This window comes from Stegostoma tigrinum, chromosome 10 (genome assembly GCF_030684315.1).
Source record: "Stegostoma tigrinum isolate sSteTig4 chromosome 10, sSteTig4.hap1, whole genome shotgun sequence".
In the NCBI taxonomy this organism is placed as follows: Eukaryota; Metazoa; Chordata; class Chondrichthyes; order Orectolobiformes; family Stegostomatidae; genus Stegostoma; species Stegostoma tigrinum.
In genome coordinates, this window is record NC_081363.1 from 28,281,581 (window position 1) to 28,305,528 (window position 23,948).

The window sequence follows — 23,948 nt, forward strand, 5'->3', positions numbered from 1 at the left end:
TTTTGGGTCCCATATCTACTGAAAGACATATTGACATTGGAAACATTCCAGAGATAGTTCACTAAGTTGATCCCAGGTACGGAAGGATTTCGTTATGAGGAGAGGCTGGATAGGTTGGGACTGTATTCATCGGCAGATGAGAGGCGATCTTATTGAAACATGTAAGATTCTTAGCAAGGTTGACAGTGTCATGCAGTGAGGATATTTCCCCTTGTTGGGAGAGTTTAGGACCAGAGGGCATAAACTTAGAGTAAAGGGTTGCCCAGTTAGAACAGAGATAAGTAGAATTCCTTCTTTCAGAGGACAATGAATCTGCAGAATTCTTGATTACAGGGGGCTGTCAAGGCTGCATCATTGTATATTCAAATCTGAGATAGATAATAGAGGTAGGAGGGTTATCAGATCAGCTACAATCTCTTTGAATGGCAGAACAGACAAAACAACTGAATAAACTCCTTTTGATCTTACGCCTTATGATCTTATTGTCTGGCTTTTTAACACACACAGACACACACACACTTGAAGCTATACATCATTCCTCCATTTTAGGGCACAAGCTCTCAAACAGTAGTAACAAATTATGGATTTTCATCACAAACTGATCAAGTGCATATTGTAAACGGTACTGCCATTATGCTTTGCTGGTGGAGCAAATGAGTATTTCATGAGGTGACATGGTGGCTCAGTGGTTAGCACTGCTGCTTTGCAATGCCAGGGACCTGGGTTCAATTCCACCCTCAAGTGACTGTGTGTGTGGAGTTTGCACATTCTCCCCGTGCAAGCATGGGTTTCCTCTGGGTGCTCCAGTTTCCTCCCACAGTCCAAAGATTTGCAGGGCAGGTGGATTGGCTATGCTAGAGTGCCTAGGTGTGTTAGACATGGGAAGCGTAGAGGAATGGGTCTGGGTGGGATGCTCTTTGGAGGGTTAGTGTGGACCAGTTGGGCCAAATGGCCTGTTCCTATACTGTAGGGATTCTGTGCTCTTAAAGCAATAGATAGTATGCTGTTTGCTCTGGATGACCAGCATTTTGGAACTCCCCTCATCCAAGGAAGCACATAGGTATTTTCACATTCCTGTTTCGTACCTTGTAGACAATTTCAGGGAGTCAGGAGGTGAGTAAACTCACTGCAAAATTCTCAGCCTCTGACCAGCTCTTGTAGCCACAGTTTTTGTCAGGCTGGCCCAGTTAAGAATATGGTCAAATGCAAGCCTAAGGTGTTGATAGTGGGACATTTAGCAATCATTGAAGGTCAGTGGGAGGTGGTTAGGTTCTCTCTTGTTATGACTGGCCTTTGCCTTGTGCTTGCAGTGTTGTTACCTGCTATCCCACTCCTATTTGTTGTGCAGATCTTGCTACGTTTGAACAGGAACTGCTTCAGTATCTGAGAAGATGTAAATGGTACTGGACCATTGTGCAGTTATCAGAGTACATGCTTACTTCTGACCTGTCTGAAAGATAATTTAAAACAAACATACTACAATGTAACTCTATCACTTAAAATTCCTCTGCTACTTAGGACATGGAAATTTTATTTGTGAATTCCACAGTCAACTAATTGATTTCTTTTAACCCAAAGAACAGGGAGACTTTTGTCAATACAATTTGGCTAGGGTACTCCCTACATAAATACTCCTTTAGATGATAAATCTTCACATGGAAGACATCTAGCACAGAAGTTTTCCTATTCACTCGAAGTAGGTCTGTGGTAACTTAGCACCAAATTCAGTCTCTCCTTGTTTGTATCTGTTCCAAAACAAACAACCTTACTGTATGCAATCCATCCTCTTAACGTAAAATTACAAAGTGGCATCCTTCTAAATCTCCGAGTTAGATCACATCCTTCCTTAATGCAATGGCCATATTACATGTAAGATTGTAGCTGGAGATCAAATGATGTTTTGTACAGTTCTGGCATATACTCTCTTCCTCAACTAGTAATGGAGTGCATGCCACATGCCTGTCTAATCACCTTTTCTATCTATTCTGCTCCCTTCTAAGATCTCCAGAGGAGATTTACCAGGACGTTGCCTGGATTGAAGGGAAGGTCTTACAAGGAAAGGTTGAGCGAGGGAGGGCTTTTCTCTTTAGAACGATGATGGATGAGAGGTGACTTGATAGAGGTGTACAAAATGATCAGAGGTATAGATAGAATGGACCACCAGAGACTTTTTCCTAGGCTGGAGGTAGCTATTCCGAGCGGATATTGTCTTAAAGTGAGTGGGGGTAGATATAGGGGAGATGACAGAGGTATGTTCTTTACTCAGAGAGTGGTAGGGGCATGGAATGCATTGCTGAAGAGGGTAGTGGAGTCGGCCTCACTAGGGGCATTTAAGCGGCTATTAGATAGGCATATGGATGATAGTATAAGGTAGGGGTGGAGGTTAGATAGAATTTAGGCTTAGGGTAAAAGTTCGGCAGAACATTGTGGGCCGAAGGGCCTGTACTGTGCTGTACTGTTCTATGTTCTGTGTTCTATCTAAGAAGATTGACACTTTTCAGGCGTTTGGTCCTCTACATAGTTCTATCACTGACCATCTATTATGTGTTTTGTTTGTTTCAATGTTTGTCCTCAGCAAAAGCCTTATCTCAGACTGGATTGAAATTCTTTGACATTTTCCATTGCTTTATTGTTTTAAATTTTTGGGGATGGGTATAAAGGTCCTCATAACAGTTAAGATTCACAAAATTTAACAGAGGCACATGAAGCTGATCGTATTTTCTTGCTTAAATTGATGTCATGCAAAAGTACTTGATGGTCTTCACATTGAAACCATCTGAGGGCAGTAGAGATCTTAGAAAAAAATCTTAACTTATACCATTACCCGATTTTGTAATGTATTTACCAAATGCTGGAGACTTCATTGACCATTTTGAAGATTTATATCATGTTATACTTTTGCTCCATTTGTTTCTGAGATAAAATAGTACATTTAATTTTTTGAGCAACTTAAGAATCAGTCAAGCTGAAATTATGGCTAAAGGAAAAGTGTATCTGAACTTTGTTGCTAATTCATGAAGAGCTAAAAAGCAATTTTTCTCAATTAAACAAAAATAAATTAAGGAGCAGAATAAAATAAATGAACAAAGTACTGAAGTCTGGTATGTCTTTCATGTCTTCAAAGTGAGGCCACTTAAACTGGGAATGTCATGATTTTGAAATTGGTACAGTTCTGCTGTTATGCAGCAATTTACTTGAGCTTATACTTAAAGTATGTTTTCCAATAATATGTTACATGTTGATTTGTGACAAATGTCTTGTGACTGAAATCCAAAGCTGGCTGGTACTCTATTGCATAGCAAAGGTGTTCTGAATTCCAAAAAAGTCAACCAGAATGAGGGTGCTCATGATAGTATATTAGTTATTTTACATAGGTACATAGATTTTAGTACTTCTGTTCCATGTTATGGATACACTGCTCTGAAAATGGAAGGGTCTAGAGGTAATCACTCATTCAGAGATTTAAATGAAAGAACAACAACTACATTTATCCTATCAATGAATACTAATAGAACACTTAGAAAAGCAGTTTAAATTTGGTAGCCAATGATCGCATGAATAACTTCCATTTTTTACATTTTTGACAAAATACGAGTGTCACTTGTTTCAATATTTAAACATCCTAAGGCCCTCGAATTAGAACCAAAGTGCATTGCTGATGTTGAGGTGTATGATTCTAATGTTGAGCTGGGAGAAATAATCATGTTTCTAACAACCATGCAAAATGGTAAGTAAAAATAAATGTAGAAACTTAATCTTTTGGTGGTCAGGCTCCTTCAAACTATTTGAGGAATCTTCATTCAGCAGCTGCTCCCCTAAAGAAATGGGTCAATACACATTGAATAGATTGTAACAATTTACTGTTCAATTTTAAATAAAAGGCTCAAATAGGTGTTAAGGTGATTGCGTACCCCTAATGCACTTCCAAAGCATGAATGACTCTGAAGGAACTGTAGCCAGTATGGTCAGCCTTGCACTTCTAATGTGGAAAGAATCTGCACATACTTCCTTATGGGGCCACACAGTATCTGTAATATTTACTGAACGCAATATTATTGAGAGATGCACAAGTCTTAATGATAAAAGAAATGTGTGGAGACTACTGAATACTGAAACAGATGCCTGAAATAACTTCACAGAGATGAATATCCCATCACCAGTCACCCTTTACTTATACATGGAAAGCCCTTGACACTGGTCCAACTCCCTCAGAATCAGCTCTTAATTATCCCTTAATTATCAATGTAACCATGGCTATTTAGCCAGCACCTTCTAAATCTGTGATCTAGAAATTCAAGGACAGAAGATGCATGGAAACATTATCCCCGTCACCATCCTGGCTTGGAATATATCACTGTTCCCTCAGTATCACTAGGTCAACGTCATAGAACATAGAACATAGAAAAGTGCAGCACAGTACAGGCCCTTCAGCCCATGATGTTGTGCCGTGGATTAATCCTAATCCAAAATTAAAATAACCTAACCTACATTCCCCTCAATTCACTGCTGCCCATGTGCATGCCCAGCAGTCACTTAAATGTCACTAATGACTCCGCTTCCACGACTACCACTGGTAAACTATTCCATGCGCTCACAACTCTCTGGGTGAAGAACCTCCCTCTGACGTCTCCTCTATACCTTCCTCCTAACACCTTAAAACTATGACCCCTCATGGCAGTCAATCCTGCCCTGGGAAAAAGTCTCTGGCTATCGACTCTATCCATGCCTCTCATTACCTTGTACATGCCCTGGAACTCCCTCCCTCACAGCATTGTGTGCTAACCTAAACCAAAGGATGGTAGCAGTTCAAGAGAGGCAGTTCACCATTACCACTTGAAAGACAATTAGCGATGGGCAATAAATTCCCACATTCCTTGAATGTTTTTTTTTAAAAAACTGCACTACATGTCATGGTTAGGAGTTGCAAAATACTTTAGCATTGGATATCCTTGATTTGGGAGATGAGGGAGTCAGGGAAAAGATTGCTCAAACTCCAATGGCTGTCTTGAAAATTAGCCAGAAAGAATCTACTCAAGGACAGTTAGGGACGGGCAATAAATATTGGCCTTTCCTGTGACACCTTGTCTTATGGAAGAAAATTTAAAAAATACATTTTTGGCTGCAATCCATTCAGATCCCACACCACAACCAAGGCCTGGAGTTTTTATTTATGCCCAGTATATCAGGCTCATCCCAAGCCTGAGGTCTCTCCCCCCACTAACCTGCTTCTACCCCAGTCTGGGCATCTGCTCTCTAGTATAATCCAGGCATATGTGATGGGTGGAGGTTCTGTCTGACAGAGATCAGGAGTTGTTTTATTTGGGTTCCAGTCTATTCCAGGCCCCTCTGCTGCACTTTCACCCAAACTAGTGGTAAATCTATTCAGGATTCTTTTGTGCATTGGAGTTTGAACAATCTTTTCCCGGACTCCCCCAACTCCCAAATCAAGGATGTCCAATGCTAAAGTATTTTGCAACTCCTAACCATGATATATAGTGCAGTTTTTAAAAAAGTAACCATTCAAGGAATGTGGGAATTTATTGTCCATCACTAATTGTCTTTCAAGTGGTAATGGTGAGCTGCCTCTCTTGAACTGCTACCATCCTTTGGTTTAGGTTAGCACACAATGTGCATTTCTGAAATTTGGTACAGGATCTCCATGTCTGGAGCAAAACAATAATCTGAAGAGAGGAGGGTTGAGGTGAAAGACTATCCTCGGATTGATCAGTTTCTGTTAAAATTATGTAAAAACCTCATTGATATTCACCAATGAAATAAGAAATATTTATAGTCACTCAGTAAATTAGAACCACATATACTTCATATAGGAAAGCTGATAGTATATAAATGAAATATATAATTGAATAAAATACTAAGATTACTAAGATTAACTTGTAACCTCCGATACTTCAGTATTGAATTAAAGTACCTGGGGCATATTTTGACATTTGAACTATCAAGGAAATTCTTCTTATCTTTGCTGTCACAATGTTTATTTTACTGCCTACTTGGGCTGATTTTTAATTAGATCTTGACACCAGCCTCTTTAAATTGGTAAGGGTGGCACACTATTTACATTTCGCTAATTCAAATAGTTAAACGAAAATTATCAGTACTTGATTGCTTCGTGTGGACTATTGTCTCTGAATACAAATGAGGATTTCCCTTCACCATGGAGGGTAGGCACTTTAATGTCTCCGTCCCATTTCCTGCACTTCAAATCTCATCATTTACTCTTAATCCCAGAACCATGACAGGTTTTTCCTTGCTCTTTACATTTGGTCCTCCATGCCAAGTTCAATGGATTATCCTCAGCTGTTTCAGCCAGGTCCAACGTGATGTCAACACCAAACACATGTTACCCTTTCCTCCTATTTCAATGGTCTGAAAATGACATTTCTCCCACAATGCCTTGGTCCAATCCTCAACCACCCTTAACACTCCTTTCTATTTCCACATATGGGCAAGAGATACCATTTTAGATCTTCCCTTTCTACTGACTAAGTGGTCCACACAGGTACCAATGATATAGGTAGAAAGAGGGTGTAAGGCAGGATTTCAGGGAGCTAGGGTGGAAGCTGAGAGCTAGAACAAACAGAAGGGTTATCTCTGGTTTGTTACCCTTGCCATGTGATAGCGAGGTGGAGAACAGTGAGAGGTATAGGCTGAACACATGGCTGCAGGGATGGTGTAGAAGGGAGGGTTTCAGGTATATGGATAATTGGGGCTCATTCTGGGGAAGGTGGGACCTCTACAAACAGGACGATCTCCACTTGAACCAGAGGGGCACAAATATCCTGGGTGGGAAATTTGCGAGTGCTATTCGGGTGGATTTAAACTAGCTCAGCAGGGAGATGGGAAACTGTGGTGTAGTTCCAGTACACAGGAGGATGAGAGTAGGGAGGACATGGACAGGATTTTACTGTCACAGGAGTGTGCTGGCAGACAGCAAGCTGGATTGAAGTGTATCTACTTCAACGCCAGGAGTATCCGGAATAAGGTAGGTGAGCTTGCAGCATGGATAGGTGCCTGGGACTTCGATGTTGTGGCCATTTCGGAGACATGGGTAGAGCAGGGTCAGGAATGGATGTTGCAGGTTCCAGGGTTTTGATCTTTCATGAAGGTCAGAGAGGGTGGTAAAAGAGGGGAAGGTGTGGCTTTGTTAGTCAAGGACAGTATAACGGTGGCTGAAAGAATTTTTGACGAGGACTCGTCTACTGAGGTGGTATGGGTTGAGGTCAGAAACAGGAGAGGAGAGGTCACACTGCTGGGAGTTTTTTATAGGCCCCCACAAAGTTTGAGGGATGTGGAGGAGAGGATTGGCAAAATGATTCTGGGCAGGAATGAAAGGAACAGGGTGGTCATTATGGGAGACTTTAAGTTCCCCAACATTGACTGGAAATGCTATAACTCTAGTACGTCGGATGGATCAGTTTTTGTCCAATGTGTGCAGGAGGGTTTCCTGACACAGTATGTCAAAGGGCCATCAAGAAGGGATGAACCAAGCCAGGTGCTTGATTTAGTGGGAGGTGAGCACTTTGGAGAGAGTGACCATAATTCGGTTACGTTTAGTTTAGCGATGGAAAGGGATAGAAACATGCCATAGGGCAAGAGTTATCGATCGGGGAAGGGCAATTGTAATACGATTAAGCAAGACTTAGGAGGCATAGAATGGTGTAGCAACATGTAGGGGATGGGGACAATCAAAATGTGGAGCTGGTTTAAGGAACAGATATTGCGTGTCCCACTTCCTACAGACTAAGGGGGTGGCCATGGGCACCCGCATGGGCCCCAGCTATGCCTGCCTCTTTGTAGGTTATGTGGAACAGTCCCTCTTCCGCACCTACACAGGCCCCAAACCCCACCTCTTCCTCCGGTACATTGATGACTGTATCGGCGCCGCCTCTTGCTCCCCAGAGGAGCTCGAACAGTTCATCCACTTCACCAACACCTTCCACCCCAACCTTCAGTTCACCTGGGCCACCTCCAGCACATCCCTCACCTTCCTGGACCTCTCAGTCTCCATCTCAGGCAACCAGCTTGTAACTGATGTCCATTTCAAGCCCACCGACTCCCACAGCTACCTAGAATTCACCTCCTCCCACCCACCCTCCTGCAAAAATTCCATCCCCTATTCCCAATTCCTCCGCCTCCGCCGCATCTGCTCCCACGATAAGACATTCCACTCCCGCACATCCCAGATGTCCAAGTTCTTTAAGGACCGCAACTGTCCCCCCACGGTGATCGAGAACGCCCTTGACCGCGTCTCCCGCATTTCCCGCGACACATCCCTCACACCCCGCCCCCGCCACAACCGCCCCAAGCGGATCCCCCTCGTTCTCACACACCACCCTACCAACCTCCGGATACAACGCATTATCCTCCGACACTTCCGCCATTTACAATCCGACCCCACCACCCAAGACATTTTTCCATCCCCTCCCCTGTCTGCTTTCCGGAGAGACCACTCTCTCCGTGACTCCCTTGTTCGCTCCACACTGCCCTCCAACCCCACCACACCCGGCACCTTCCCCTGCAACCGCAGGAAATGCTACACTTGTCCCCACACCTCCTCCCTCACCCCCATCCCAGGCCCCAAGATGACATTCCACATCAAGCAGAGGTTCACCTGCACATCTGCCAATGTGGTATACTGCGTCCACTGTACCCGGTGCGGCTTCCTCTACATTGGGGAAACCAAGTGGAGGCTTGGGGACTGCTTTGCAGAACACCTCCGCTCAGTTCGCAACAAACAACTGCACCTCCCAGTCGCAAACCATTTCCACTCACCCTCCCATTCTCTTGATGACATGTCCATTATGGGCCTCCTGCACTGCCACAATGATGCCACCCGAAGGTTGCAGGAACAGCAACTCATATTCCGCCTGGGAACCCTGCAGCCATATGGTATCAATGTGGACTTCACCAGTTTCAAAATCTCCCCTTCCCCTACTGCATCCCTAAACCAGCCCAGTTCATCCCCTCCCCCCACTGCACCACACAACCAGCCCAGCTCTTCCTCCCCACCCACTGCATCCCAAAACCAGTCCAACCTGTCTCTGCCTCCCTAACCGGTTCTTCCTCTCACCCATCCCTTCCTCCCACCCCAAGCCGCACCCCCAGCTACCTACTAACCTCATCCCACCTCCTTGACCTGTCCGTCTTCCCTGGACTGACCTATCCCCTCCCTACCTCCCCACCTACACCCTCTCCACCTATCTTCTTTACTCTCCATCTTCGGTCTGCCTCCCCCTCTCTCCCTATTTATTCCAGTTCCCTCCCCCCATCCCCCTCTCTGATGAAGGGTCTAGGCCCGAAACGTCAGCTTTTGTGCTCCTGGGATGCTGCTTGGCCTGCTGTGTTCATCCAGCCTCACATTTTATTATCTTGGAATCTCCAGCATCTGCAGTTCCCATTATCTCAGATATTGCGTGTCCTTGATAGCTATGCCCCTGTCAGGCAGGGAGGAAGTGATAAGGTAAGGGAACCGTGGTTTACTAAAGAAATTGTATCTCTTGTTAAGCGGAAGAGGAGGCTTATGTGACGTTGAGACGAGATGGTTCAGATGAGGTGATGGAGAGTTACAGATTAGCTAGGAAGGATTTAAAGAGAGAGTTAAGAAGAGCAAGGAGGGGACATGAGCAGACATTAGCAGGTAGAATAAAGGAGAACCCTAAAGCTTTCTATAGGTATGTGATGAATAAGAGGATAACTAGAGTAGGAATAGGGCCAGTCAAAGACAGAAGTGGGAAGTTGTGTGCGGACCCTGTGGAGATCAGAGAGGTGCTAAATGAATATTTCTTGTCTGTTTTCACTCAGGAAAAGGAGAATATTGTAGAGGAGAAGACTGAGTCACGGGCTATTAGAATTGAAAAGATTGAGGTTAGTAAGGAGGAGGTGTTGTCAATTCTAGAAGGTGTGAAGGTAGATAAATCCCCTGGGCCAGATGGGATTTTTCTGAGGATTCTCTGGGAAGCTTGGGAGGAGATGGCGGAGCCTTTGGCCTTGATCTTCAAGTCATCAATGTCTACAGGTTTAGTACCAGAGGACTGGAGGGTTGCAAATGTTGTGCCCTTGTTCAAGAAGGGCAGTAGAGAAGACCCGGGTAATTATAGACTAGTGAGCCTTATGTCTATAGTAGGAAAAGTTTTGGAAAGGATTATAAGAGATAGGATTTATAATCATCTAGCAAGCAACAATTTGATTGGAGATAGTCAACATGGATTCGTCAAGAGCAGGTCGTGTCTCACAAACCTCATTGAGGTTTTTGAGAAGGTGACCAAGTATTTGGATGAGGGTAGGGCAGTTGATGTGGTGTACATGGACTTCAGTAAAGCCTTTGATAAGGTTCCACATGGTAGGCTATTGGAGAAAATACAGAGACACGGGATTGAGGGAGATTTAGGAGTTTGGATTAGAAACTGGCTTTCTATAAGGAGGCAACGAGTGGTGGTTGATGGAAAATATTCAGCTTGGAGTCCAGTTACTAGTGGTGTGCCACAAAGATGTGTTTTAGGATTACTGGTGTTGGTCATTTTTATAAATGACTTGGATGCAGGCATAGATGGATGGGTAAGTAAGTTTGCAGATGACATTAAAGTTGGTGGATTGGTGGACAATATGGTAGAATGTTGCAGGTTGCAGGGAGACTTGGATAAACTGCAGAATTAGTCTGAAAGGTGGCAAATGGAGTTCAATGCGGATAAATGTGAGGTGATTCCCTTTGGGAAGAATAATAGGAAGGCAGAATACTGGGTCAATGGAAAGATTCTTGGTAGCGTGGATGTGCCGAGGGATCTTGGTGACCATGTACATAGATCCCTGAAAGTTGCCACCCAGGTTGGTAATGCTGTTAAGAAGGCTTATGGTGTTTTGGGTTTTATTGGTAGAGGGATTGAGTTCCGGAGCCATGATGTCATGCTGCAACTGTACAAAACGCTAGTGTGGCCTCATTTGCAATATTGCGTACAGTTCTGGTCACCCCATTACAGGAAGGATGTGGAAGCATTGGAAAAGGTGTAGCGGAGAGGATGTTGTCTGGTCTGGAGCGAAGGTCTTATGAGGAAAGGCTGAGGGACTTGGGTCTGTTCTCATTGGAGAGAAGAAGGCTAAGAGGGGATTTAATAGAGACATACAAGATGATCAGAGGATTAGATAGGGTGGACAGTGAGAGTCTTTTTCCTTGGATGATGACATCAGCTTGTACGAGGGGCATAGCTGCAAATTGAGGGGTGATAGATTTAAGACAGATGTCAGAGGCAGGTTCTTTACTCAGAGAGTGGTAAGGGCGTGGAACACCCTGCCTGCCAATGTAGTTAACTCAGCCACATTAGGGGCATTTCAACAGTCCTTGGATAAGCATATGGATGATGATGGGATAGTGTAGGGGGAGCGGCTTAGATTAGTTCACAGGTCGGCGCAACATCCAGGGCCGAAGGGCCTGTTCTGCGTTGTATTGTTCTATGTTCTATGTTCTAAAACCCCAAATGCATCTTTCAAGGGAAAAAAACAATTTACTTCTACTTCATTAAACTGAAGATTTTCTATCGTGATGCTGCCTATAACTGGGGAGATTAAATAAAGGTTTAATGAGTGCTTTTATACAACATTTTATACAGCAATCTATCCAGATGCATCACAGCAGCTGTATGGCAGCTGCTTTGTCCAGGACTGTAAGAAACTAAAGGGAGTTATGAACACAGCCCAGTCCATCACACAAGCCAGACTTGCTCCCACTGACTCCAACTATATTTCTCACTGCCTCAGGAAGGCAGCCAACATAATCAAAGAACCCTCCAATGCAGTTATAATCTCTTCCAACCTCTTCCAGCAGGCAGAAGATACAAAAGCTTAACTGTACATACACAGATTCAAGAACAGCTTCTTCCCCACTGTTATTAGACTTCTGAATGGACATCTCAAATCTTAAATTTACTGTTGACCTCATTCTTTGTGTTCCTTTTTTGCATAGAGCCTTAGAGATATATAGCATGAAAACAGATGTGTCTATCCAACTCACCCATGCTGACTAGATATCCTACATAAATTTAATCCCATTTTCCAGCATTTGGCCCATATTCCTCTAAACCTTTCCTATTCATACACACAATCAGATGCCTTTTAAATACTGTAATTGTACCAGCCTCCACTACTTCCTCTGGCAGCTCATTCCACATACACACCACTCTCTGTGTGAAAAAGTAGTTCCTTAGGTCCCTTTTAAATCTTTCCCCTCTCAACTTAACCCTATGCCCTCTAGTTTTGGACTCGCATAACCTGGGGAAAAGACCTTGTCTATTCATCCTATCCAAGCTCTTCATGATTTTATAAATCTCTATAAAGGTAACCCCTCAGTCTCTGACGGTCCAGGGAAAATAGCCCCAGCCTGTTCAGCCTCTCCCTAAAGCTCAACCCCTCCAGCCCTGGCAACATCCTTGTAAATCTTTTCTGAACCTTTTCAAGCTTCACAACATCTTTCCTATAGTAAGGAGACAAGCAGCTCTAACATTGTATTCTTCACTCTGTTCTATTACTCTAATGTACTTTGTATAGTATGATCTGCCTGTACTACAAATAAAACAAAACTTTTCACTGTACCCAAGTGCATGCGACAACAATAAATCAAATCAAATCAGTTGACAAACATGACCTTGAGATTTTGGCCACCTGTCATTTTAACTTCCTTTTCCTCTCCAAATTTGACTATTCCATCTTTAAACTTGTATCTTTTTCCAATGAAACTAAATACCTCCTCCTCTGGATTCAACAAGTTCAGGTCATAGCCACTGCCTTCAATATTTCAGACAGTGGCAAACAATTGTGCGATTCTTATTTAAAATGCCTCTAGAGCCATCTTTTGTTTCTTTACCTGTGTCTGTTTTATTTTGCAACAAAAGCCATTCTGTTTTTGCTTCTTCCTGACTTCACTCCTCTTGACCAGAAATGTCGATTCTGTTTCACTCTCCTCTGATGCAGTTCAACTTGAAGAGTATTTCCAATGTTTTCTAGTTTTATTTGAGATTTTGAGCAACTGCAGCATTTTGCTTTTGTGATATTAGAGGTTACCTGGCTATTCTTCATAGAATAATTTCAATGCCAGTTTTCAACAGGTTAAGAGAGAAACTAAAGGGACCAAATATAAATGGCATAAATTAAAATGGTTCCTTCTGGGTAATCAAAATTTGTCTTGGTGACCTTTGAAAGACTAATGGAAATGTTTCAAAGGCACTTGAACCATGTGATTAATGGATTATGTTATTAATGATTAATGGATTATGTCATTATCTTGTCACACAACTAGTTACAACAGCTTTCAGGTATAAATGAAGCCGCAGAAAAGTTTAAAGTATCAGGATTAACTTACAACCTCCAAAACTTCAGTCATGACATGTAGAATTGAAGTACCTGGGGCATATTTCGACATTTGGGGTACACAAATTGGTGAAATCAGATCAAAATAACATTACATTTTCCTTTAATTAAAGAAATGTTGGACAGTACTAGTAGCAGTGCTTGTATTTTTTTCACTAGCTTGTAGCAGATATTTATGTAACTTTAAATAGTGAAAGAGCCAGTGAGCAGTATGGAAAGTAATGAAAGAGCCAATGAACAATATGGAAAAGAATTCAAAAGATTTGCAAGAAAAATGTGAACTTGTATTTATTACATCTTTCATAATCTCAGGAGTCAAAGCTAAAGAAGCATTTTTTACTTCAGATTAACAATAATTTGCACACAGCAGTGTTTCACAAGTATGATCAGTTTTTGCTTGTTCTTGTAAAATAGATAATGAGCAGGACTCCAGCGCTCCTTTGTTCTTATCAAGTGGTTCCATGGGATATCCCACATCAAGCTGAGTGACAAAGGTTTTCAGTGATAATGGGAACTGCAGATGCTGGAGAATCCAAGATAATAAAATGTGAGGCTGGATGAACACAGCAGGCCCAGCAGCATCTCAGGAGCGCAAAAGCTGACGCTTCGGGCCTAGACCCTTCATCAAATTGCTTTTAACACCTTATTTGAAAGACAGTAGCTCTGACAGTGTCAGTTATGGAATACCTTCCTGAAACCTCCCCACATTGTTATCGTTTTCTCTTCTTTGAAAGAGCTCGTTGAAACCCATCTTTCATCAAGCTTTTATTTTCCCTATTATCTGCCTTTCAGTTGAGTTTTACTTGTTGATACTTCTGTCATGCAACCTGAGAGATTTAACAATGTCTAAGGTGCTGTACAAATGTAAACCATTGTCATTGCAGCACAACAATCAACGCATCCTTAGCCATTCATAAATAACCTATTCAGGTCTCTGGATTTCGTCTTCAACTCACCAAGCTTCTGATTCAGTATCCTAACTCAGTGAAGTTTCAAATGTGTGCTCAGTTACCCTCAGGAATCTTGAATTCTGCAATAGCCAAGCTGAAGATTTTATTCACAGTACATAGACCATACAACATACAACATTGGCTGGGTAAAAAACCTATGCCCCAATCAGTCTAGCCCACTCAAAATGACTCTTTGCATCACATAAAATCATGTGACCTCCTGAAAAAAATGAAGCGTCTATTTCAGAGGAAATCATCTAACAGATTGTGTTTTGATCCATCTAGTTATTCAAAATTAATCCAGGATATTACTCTTTACTCCTGAAATCCCTGAAGTACCTACCCTTTCTAAGACAATACAGCCACACCAACTAAAAGCAAATCTAGCTCTTGATTGAAGGATTTTAATGAATTTACGTTCAATACACCAGATGCTATCCTGTTCCTCAGGTCCAGAATTTATTCAGTGAAGAATCATTTGATGACATCCAGCTTAAGTCTCGCCTTGCGTAATTAAAATTGTGAACGTCCCTAAGTGGAATGGCCCTAACATTCCACTCATTATCTTATAATTTGGATGACAACCCTATCAACTACTCTGAACTTATCTCAAGTAAAAAATCTCAACAGTTCAACCTGTCTTTCAACCAATAATGTGTTATTCTGGGATTAATCAATGACTCTTCACCTTTTCCAAACCCTCAATATGATATACCTATCCAGATGCCTTTTACATGTTGTAATTTTACCAGCCTCACCACTTCCTCTGGCAGCTCATTCCATTCATGCACCAGTCTCTGCATGAAAATGTTGCCTGTTTGAACTTTTTAAAATCTTTGCCCTCTCGCTTAAACCTATGACCTCTAGTTTTGGATTCCCCCACCCTTGGGAAAAGACCTTGTCTATTCACCCTATTCTTGCTTGTTATCATTTTGTAAATCTCCATAAGGTCACCCCTCAGCCATGAATGCTCCAGAGAAAAAAAACTCCAGTCTACTCAGCCTCTCCCTATATTTCAAACCCTCTAACTCTGACAAAATTCTGGTAAATCTTTTCTGAACCCTCTCAAGTTTCACAACATTCTTCCTAGAGCAGGGAGACCAGAATTGCACGCAGTATTCTAATAGTGGCCTAACCAATGTCCTGTACAGCCACAACATGACCTCCCAACTCCTATACTCAATGCACTGACCAATGAAGGCAAGCATACCAAATGCCTTCTTCACTATCCTGTCTGCCTGCGACTCTACTGTCAAGGAAATATGAACCTGCACTCCAAGGTTCCTGTGTTCAGCAACTTTCCCCAGAACTTTACCAATAAGTGGATAAGTCCTGCCCTGATTTGTCTTTCCAAAATGCAGTACCTCACATTTATCTAAATTAAACTCCATCTGCCACTCTTTGGCTCATCGGCCAATCTGATTAAGATCCTGTTGAGGTAAACTTCTTCGCTGTTCACTACACCACCAACTTTGGTGTCATCTGCAAACTTACTAACCACACCTCCTATGTTCACATCCAAATCATTTATATAAATGACAAAAAGCATTGGACCCAGTACTGATCCTAGTGGCACACTGCTGGTCGTAGGCCTCCAGTCTGAAAAGCAACCCTCCACCACCACCTTCTGTCTCCTACCTTCAAGCCAGTTCTGTATCCAAATCGCTAGTTCTCTGTGTATTCCATGTGATCTAACCTTGCTAATCAGCCTACTGTGCAGAACCTTATCGAATGCCTGACTGATGCCAGTATGGATCATGTCTACTGCTCTGCCTTCATCAATCCTCTTCATTACTTCTTCAAAAAACTCAATTAAATTAGTGAGACATGATTTCCTGTGCACAACTTTGTAACTTAATAATCAAAAAGTACAGTGATAATGGGAACTGCAGATGCTGGAGAATCCAAGGTAACAAAGTGTGGAGCTGCATGAACACAGCAGGCCAAGCAGCATCTCAGGAGCACAAAAGCTGACGTTTCGGGCCTAGACTCTTCATCAGAATACATCAAAAAGTACAATTGGATTCATACAATAGGAATAATGTTGTGACAAAGCCACAGTTGATTTTCCTTCACATCCCTTTCTATCCAAGCAATCATGTTAGTGAGGCCTCTTGTGTGGGGTACTTTGTGCAGTTCTGGTTGCCCTGCTGTTTGAACGATGTTATTAAACTTGGAGAGGATTCAGATTTACAAGGATGTTGTCAAGAATGGAAGATTTGGGACATAAAAATAGACTGGAAAGTCTGAGACTTTTTCCACTGGAGTGTAGGAGGTTGAGGTTTATAAAATCATAAGGGCATGGACAAGGGTGTTTTCCCCTAGGGTGGGGGAGCTCAAACTAAGGAGCATATTTTTAAGGTGAGACGAGAATGATTTAAAAAGGACATGGGGCAACGTTTTTATGCAGAGAGTGGTTCAAATTTGGAAATAACTGCTTGCAAAGTGGTGGATGCAAGTATAGTTACAACATTTAAAAGATATTTGGATAAGCACGTCAATAAGAAAGGTTTGGAGGGATATGGGCCGAGCGCAGGCAGGTGGAACCTGTTCAGTTTGGGAACAAGGTCAGCATGGACTCGTTGGGCCGAATGGTCTGTTTCCATGCTCGATGACTCTATGACTTTCTGTGCTGCAACCCTAATGGTGCTGTGATGTATCATTTCTGCTACTGATGTTGACCTCCTGGGTCTTTGGCTATTTCAATCTGTCTTGCCAACTTTCATGAAGATTGAGACCCTGGACGAGCCTTGTTCTGATCAATGGGGACCATCACATAGTGTGGTGAACTCTGAAAAATGTGAGCTAAGGCTCACACAGCATATCCCTCACCTACATGAAAATAGTCAAATGAATATCATATGCTTTGTTTGATACAGATGGTTCAATACGGTTAGTTTTATTATTAAAATCATTCAATTCTAATAGTTGAACATCATCAATAATATCACTAGGATAAAGAGATCATTTAAGCTTCATACCTATTGATTCCTTTATAAGCTTTTCTTGAACATCCTTCAATGGTACAATATTGTCTTTAGCAATTTTGGCAAAAGAGGTTGGCTATGAAATTGTAAAGCCCATGTCAAAACAAATTAGTCTGTATTGAAGCAACCACAATACAATTTGGGAAGAGGGTGGAAATATAAAATTTAGAAAAGCAAGCAATATTTATTGATGAATGAATAGTCACCATTGTTGTCAAATATTGTCAAATATAGTTATCTTGTTATTCTGAAGCCAATGTTGAATATATATCTGTTGTACTACAGCATCTAGAATTTGTTACATGTAGTCATGTTCTGATGCTCTTTCTATAAGTTTCCAACAAGATTAGCAATGCAGCCAAAATTCATTATTTCTGCTGGTAGGAACAATAGAAACAAAGGCACAGGAATAGGGATAGTAAGAACTGTCGATGATGGAGTCAGAGATAACACAGTGTGGAAAGCTGACGTTTTGAGTCGGGAACTTCTTTAGAAGGGAAACATCAGCTTTTCTGCTTCTCTGATGTTGCCTGACCTGCTGTGGTCCTCCAGCTCCACATAGTCCATTTGGCTCCTCAAGACAATTCAAACTTTCAGCTGGGTCACTACAAATTTGTATATAAACTCCATTTGTTTGCCTTTGCTGTACATCCCTTGACATCCCTATTCAAAAAAAATTCATCCATCTCTGTCTTAAACCATTCAATTGACCTAGCATCCATGTATTTTAGGAGAGAAACTTCAAGATTTCCATTAATTTCTTTGTGAAACAGTGCATTCTAATTCCTTCCCCACCAAGATAGCTTGGCTCTAATTTTAAGATCATGTTTCCTTGTTCTGGATTCCCTTGCAAGAGCAAATCCGTGCTACTTATGCCAAAATGCCAATCTGTCAAAACCCACTCAATGGAATCCTTTGCTTGTGGGTCATGGGGCATTAGTTTATCTAAACACAGTTGGAGAAATACAAATAAGCAAATGGCAAAACCTTTTCTATTCAAATCATTATTCACATTTGCAATATTGTTAATATTTATGGTTTATATGTGCATATTCACACGCATACACGCTCCTCCTCCCCCATATCTGCAGCCATGTGGTCTCCAGGGAGAAGCAAAACAACATGTTTTACATCACTTGTTTATTTTAAGGATCTTAAGTACAGTGCAAAAATCTCTTCTCTGTTTTGTATAGCAACTTACAGAAAACTGGAAAATCGGACAAAAAGAAAATTGCAAACCGCTTGCCAAATAACACAGGAGATGTTATATTGAATGTGTAATTTACATGAATATCGGTTGGATGGACTCGAACTACTACTAATTGATTGCAGAGATTATTTCTGTATACATTAGGTTTATGTGTGTTATTATTATATTTTAGTCTTTTAGTGTGTTTTTAGTGAAATGTGATAATTCCTAAGTACTTTTCAGAGAAATGCATTGTACTAACACATATGTGGTCATGTTTCTCTACTTTTTCAAAGACATTCATGAAACATTCAGTTGTACCCATTGAAGATGCCTCATTTTAACAGATTTCAAATTGTTTTTTATTAATATTGAATTATGGATGCCCTGATAAAATGGAGGGTCCTCTGAAGAGATAGGGAATATCTAAAGCTGTTTGTGTATTGTTCCCATCCAGACTTATAAAACAAAAAAAAGCATTAGGTTTTGTTAAGAATATGGCTCATCTTATTTAATATTTTGAAGGTATGATCAAATGGCAAATGACCTGTCGGGGTGTGTACTGTGTTGGGAAGCCTGTCAGTTGAACGACTTAATCTATGGTTTTTCCCATTATGCAGTTAGCCAGTCCCAAGTCACCCAGTACAGTGTATGACTTCATACTACACTGTGTAATTCTATCTGTTCAGTTCACATATGCTACTTAAATCATTTTGTTGGTTGCTGCAGAATAACTCAGTGGATACATACATTTTGAATGCCAAATAAGTGTATACAGTTAAACTGAAATATTAAGTAGCAATACAAGGTACCACATGAACACTTGACATTTTATCTGTAAGACAAATTGTATTTAGTTTCCCAAAGGCATTGTTATCCTTTGTAGAAATGGAACATTTTAAGTGACTCTTAATTTTGCTTCTTACAGATTATTCCTGAATACTTGTTAAAGTTTGAAAGGAAACTGTTTTCCTACTTTACCGAAGGATCACTTTAAGTGGTGTGTAATTTGGCTAGAATTCTGATTGAAATGTCACTACCACTTCATCTCAGACACTGTCAGTATGTGGGTGGAGCACAAGAAATGATTTGCACTGCTCCTTTAGATATTTAAATCCTAATCTTTGAAATCTTTTACAAAACAATTTTACTCTTTTGTATCAGAGATAATAGGAACTGCAGATGCTGGACAATCCAAGATGACAAAGTGTGGAGCTGGATGAACACAGCAGGCCAGGCAGCATCTTAGGAGCACAAAAGCTGACGTTTTGGGCCCGGAAGGGTCTGGGCCCAAAACGTCGGCTTTCCTGCTCCTCTGATGCTGCTTGGCCTGCTGTGTTCATCTAGCTCCACACCTTGTTATCCCTTACTCTTTCGTATCTTCAATTTTATATTCAACATCTTTTCCTTCCTTTGTAGCTCCTTTATTTTCTACCTGGGTACAATTACTTCTGCAAACCACTACTTAGCTATCTTAACACAAATTGTGCCTAGTAGCAGTGAAAATCTTAAGCAAAGTAACTAGAGCATCAATGGAAGATCTTTAAAATATGGCAAGTAACATTCATGCTCCACGAATACCTAGCAATGACCATCATCAACAAGAGACAATCTAACCACTGCCTCTTGACATTCAATGGTATTATCATCACTAAATCCCCTGCTATCAACATCCTAGGGGTTATCATTGGCCAGAAACTGAACTGGATCAGCCACATAAATATTGTGGCTACAAGAGCAGTTCAGAGGCTAGGAGTACCTCAGTGAGTAATTCACCTTTTGATTCTCTAAAACCTTTCTACCATCTACAAGGCACAAGGCTGGAAGTTTGATGGAATATTCTGACTTGCCTGAGTCGGAGCAGCTCCAAACAAATTCAAGAAAGTAGACACAGCCCAGGACAAATCAGCCTACTTGATTGGCACCACATCCTGAAGCATCCATTCCCTCCCTCACTGAAGCTCAGTAGCAGCAGTGCATACTACCTACACAATGCACTGCAGAAATTTACTAAAGATCCTTAAACAGCACCTTCCAACCTCAAAGACCACTTCCACCTAGAAGGCCAAGGGCAGCAAAAACATGGGAACACCACTGCCTGCAAATTCCCCTCAAAGCCATTCACCATCGTGACTTGGAGTTATATTGGATGTTTCAGCACTCTACACCAGCATACCCCATGACCATGGCATTTCTGCAACAGCCTTAGTGCTCAACACCAACAACCGTCAATTTCCGGGTGTCATTCTATAACTCATCCACTTCATCCTCAACCACAATATCTCTTCATCCAGACATATGAAACAGCCATGGGGACCAAATTTACACTCTAATATGCCAGCATTTGAGCAAGACTTCTTGGCTGCACAGCTCCTCCAACCAATGCTATACACCAGATACATCAATGACAGTTTCTTCTTCTGGAATCATGGCAAGGAATCACTGAAATGACTACACAACAAAGAACAAAAAGAACAAAAGAGAAGTATGGTACAGGAGCAGGCCCTTCAGCCCTCCAAGCCTGTGCCAAACATCATGCCCTGACTAAACTAAAATAAAAGCCTTCTGCCCTTATTAGGTCAGTATCCCTCTATTCACTACCTAGGCATGTAACCATTCAGATGCCTCTTAAGTGTCATCAATGTGCCTGCGTCCACCATCTCCTCTGGCAATGTATTCCAGGCTCCTACCACTGAATGTATGAAAAAGGTCTCTTGCAAGTCTCCCTTAAATTTTCCCCTCACATCTTGAACCTGTGCCCCCTTGTAATTGAAACTTCAACCCTGAGGAAAAAAAAGCCTCTGACTATCCAGCCTATCTATGCCTCTAATAATTTTGCAGACCTCAATCAGGTCTCGTCTCAGCTGCCATCTTTCCAGTGAAAACAATCGAGTCTTTTTAACCTTTCCTCATAGCCAGTGTCCTCGGGACCAGGAAACATCTTGCTGAACCTTCTCTGCATTCTCTCCAAAACTTCCACATCTTTCATGTAATGTGGTGACCAGACTACACATAATACTCCAAATGCAGCCTAACAAGGGTTTTATATGGCTGCAGCATGCTTGCCAACTCTTGCACTCCATGCCATGCCTGATGAAGGCAAGCATGCCGAATGCCTTCTTAATCACTTTGACCACTTGTGTTGCCACCTTTAGGGAACTGTGGACCTGCACGTCCGGATCCACCTCTATGTTAATGTTCCTAAATGTTCTGCCATTTACAGTATAATTTACACCTAAATTTTGATCCTCAAAGTTTGATATCAACACGTTTCATCCCACCATCAGACTTACCATGGACTACTCTTCAGAATCAATTTCATCCTTGGATACACACATCTCCATCAGGGATGGGCACCTCAATACTTCACTCTACCACAAGCTCATGGATAACCTCGCAATGCCGCACTTCTCTAGCTTCCACCCGAAACGTATTAAAGAAGCCATCCCCTATGGGCCGACCCTGCACACGCACAGGATCAGCTTGGCCGAGGAGGAACATGTCAGACACCTATAGACACTGGAAAGTGCCCTCATGAGAGCGGGATATGATGCTCAACTCATTAGTTGGCAGTTCTGACATGCCACAGCAAAAAACCACAACAACCACTTCAGAAGATAGACACAGGGTATGACTGATAGATTACCCTTCATCGTCCCGTACCTCCCCGGAGCAGAGAAACTACTCCATTCAGCCTTCAACATGTCATCAATGACGATGAATATCTTGCCAAGATCATCACTATGCCTCCATTTCTCAGCTTCAAACAACTGCTAAACCTTAAACTGCAGCAAACACCTCAGCCTTCAGGATAACATCAACCACTACACCACACAACCCTATCACAGCAACCACTGCAAGACATTCCGGTTCATTAACAGGGATACTACCATCACACATGGGAACACCACCCACCACGTGCACGGCAGATATTCATGTTGTCTATCTCATACGCTGCAGGCAAGGATGCCCCAAGGTACAGTATATTGGCAAGACCATGCAAATGCTATGACAACGGATGAATGAACACCGCGAAATAATTGCCAGACAGGGATGTACCCTCCCAGTCGATGAATGCTTCAGTGGTCAAGGACATTCATCTTCCGATCTCCAGGTAAGCATCCTCCAATGCGGCCTTCAAGATACACAACAATGCGGATCGCCAAGCAGAGGCTAATAGCCAAGTTCTGTACCCACAAAGACGGCCTCAACCATGATCTTGGGTTCATATCATGCTACAGGTGACGCCACCATACTGTTCTGTATTTGTAAAATCTTCCTTACTGCCCTGTTTTGATATCATGACCTTAGTAGCTTGTTATGATCTCTCTACCTGAATTAGTTTGTACAGTTATGGATTACTTGTTATTTTGGTTAGACCCTCGGTATGTGGCTCTTATCCCCATCATGTTATTTCAGCCACTGCTTTGTCTCCAGCACCATTTTATTTTTATTTTTAGTAATTAGCTGTCTGCCTCAATAAATGAGATCATACATCATCCTTTCACTTGCTATTCAGCTAGTGACACTTCACTCACACTATCTGACACTTTTGATCACCTGTAGAGATTTATTATACAGCCTGTTGACACTCTACTCTCACCATTTGTTTTATTTTTTGATCTCTCTGCCTATAAGTTATGTGCCTGTGTACTTCTCTTCACTTCACCTGGCAAAAGACCAGCACTCTGAAAGCTTGTGATTTCAAATAAACATTGGACTGTAACCTGGTGTGTATAATTTCTGACCTGGAATTACATCACCATTCCTTCACTGTCGATGATCAAAATCCTTGAGTTCCCTCCTGAAGGGCATTGTGGGCCTACCTACAGCACATGGTCTGCAGTGGTTCAAGAAGGTAGTTCACCGTCATTTTCTCAAGGGCAACAATGGGCGGGTAATAAACACTGCCCAGTCAGTCACAAGAGAGCATGAAAAATAATGTTTATCAGTAAATGGGAATGGAGGCGTGGGTAAGGTTGGTGGTGATAGTGGGTGGATATGTGTTAGGTAGAATTAGGAATAAGATAATTTGGTTTGCTTTTGCTATGGAATGCAATCTTAGTGTATACAATATAGCAGGGTATTTTGTAAAGTAACAATTTCTCAAATAAACACTGAATTTTACAAGGGTATTGTGCAGTAATTATGCAATGATAAAACTTACATTCATATGCTATGGCTCATGAAAGCTGGACAGAAGTATCCATTTCAGTCCTTCTGACATGACAATACAGCGAGTGAATTTTTGAGAAAGTGGACATTCCAGCCTATGATTTTTGCACCACTAAAATGACTGTTGGGAATGTGACATGTGAACAAATGAAATATGAATGAAAGTAGACCACTCTGTCACACAAGGCAGCTCTGCCATTCAATGTTTGTACTTGGAATTTCATATTCCATCCACCCCCAATAATCCTTGCCTAACAAGAATCTATCCACACACAA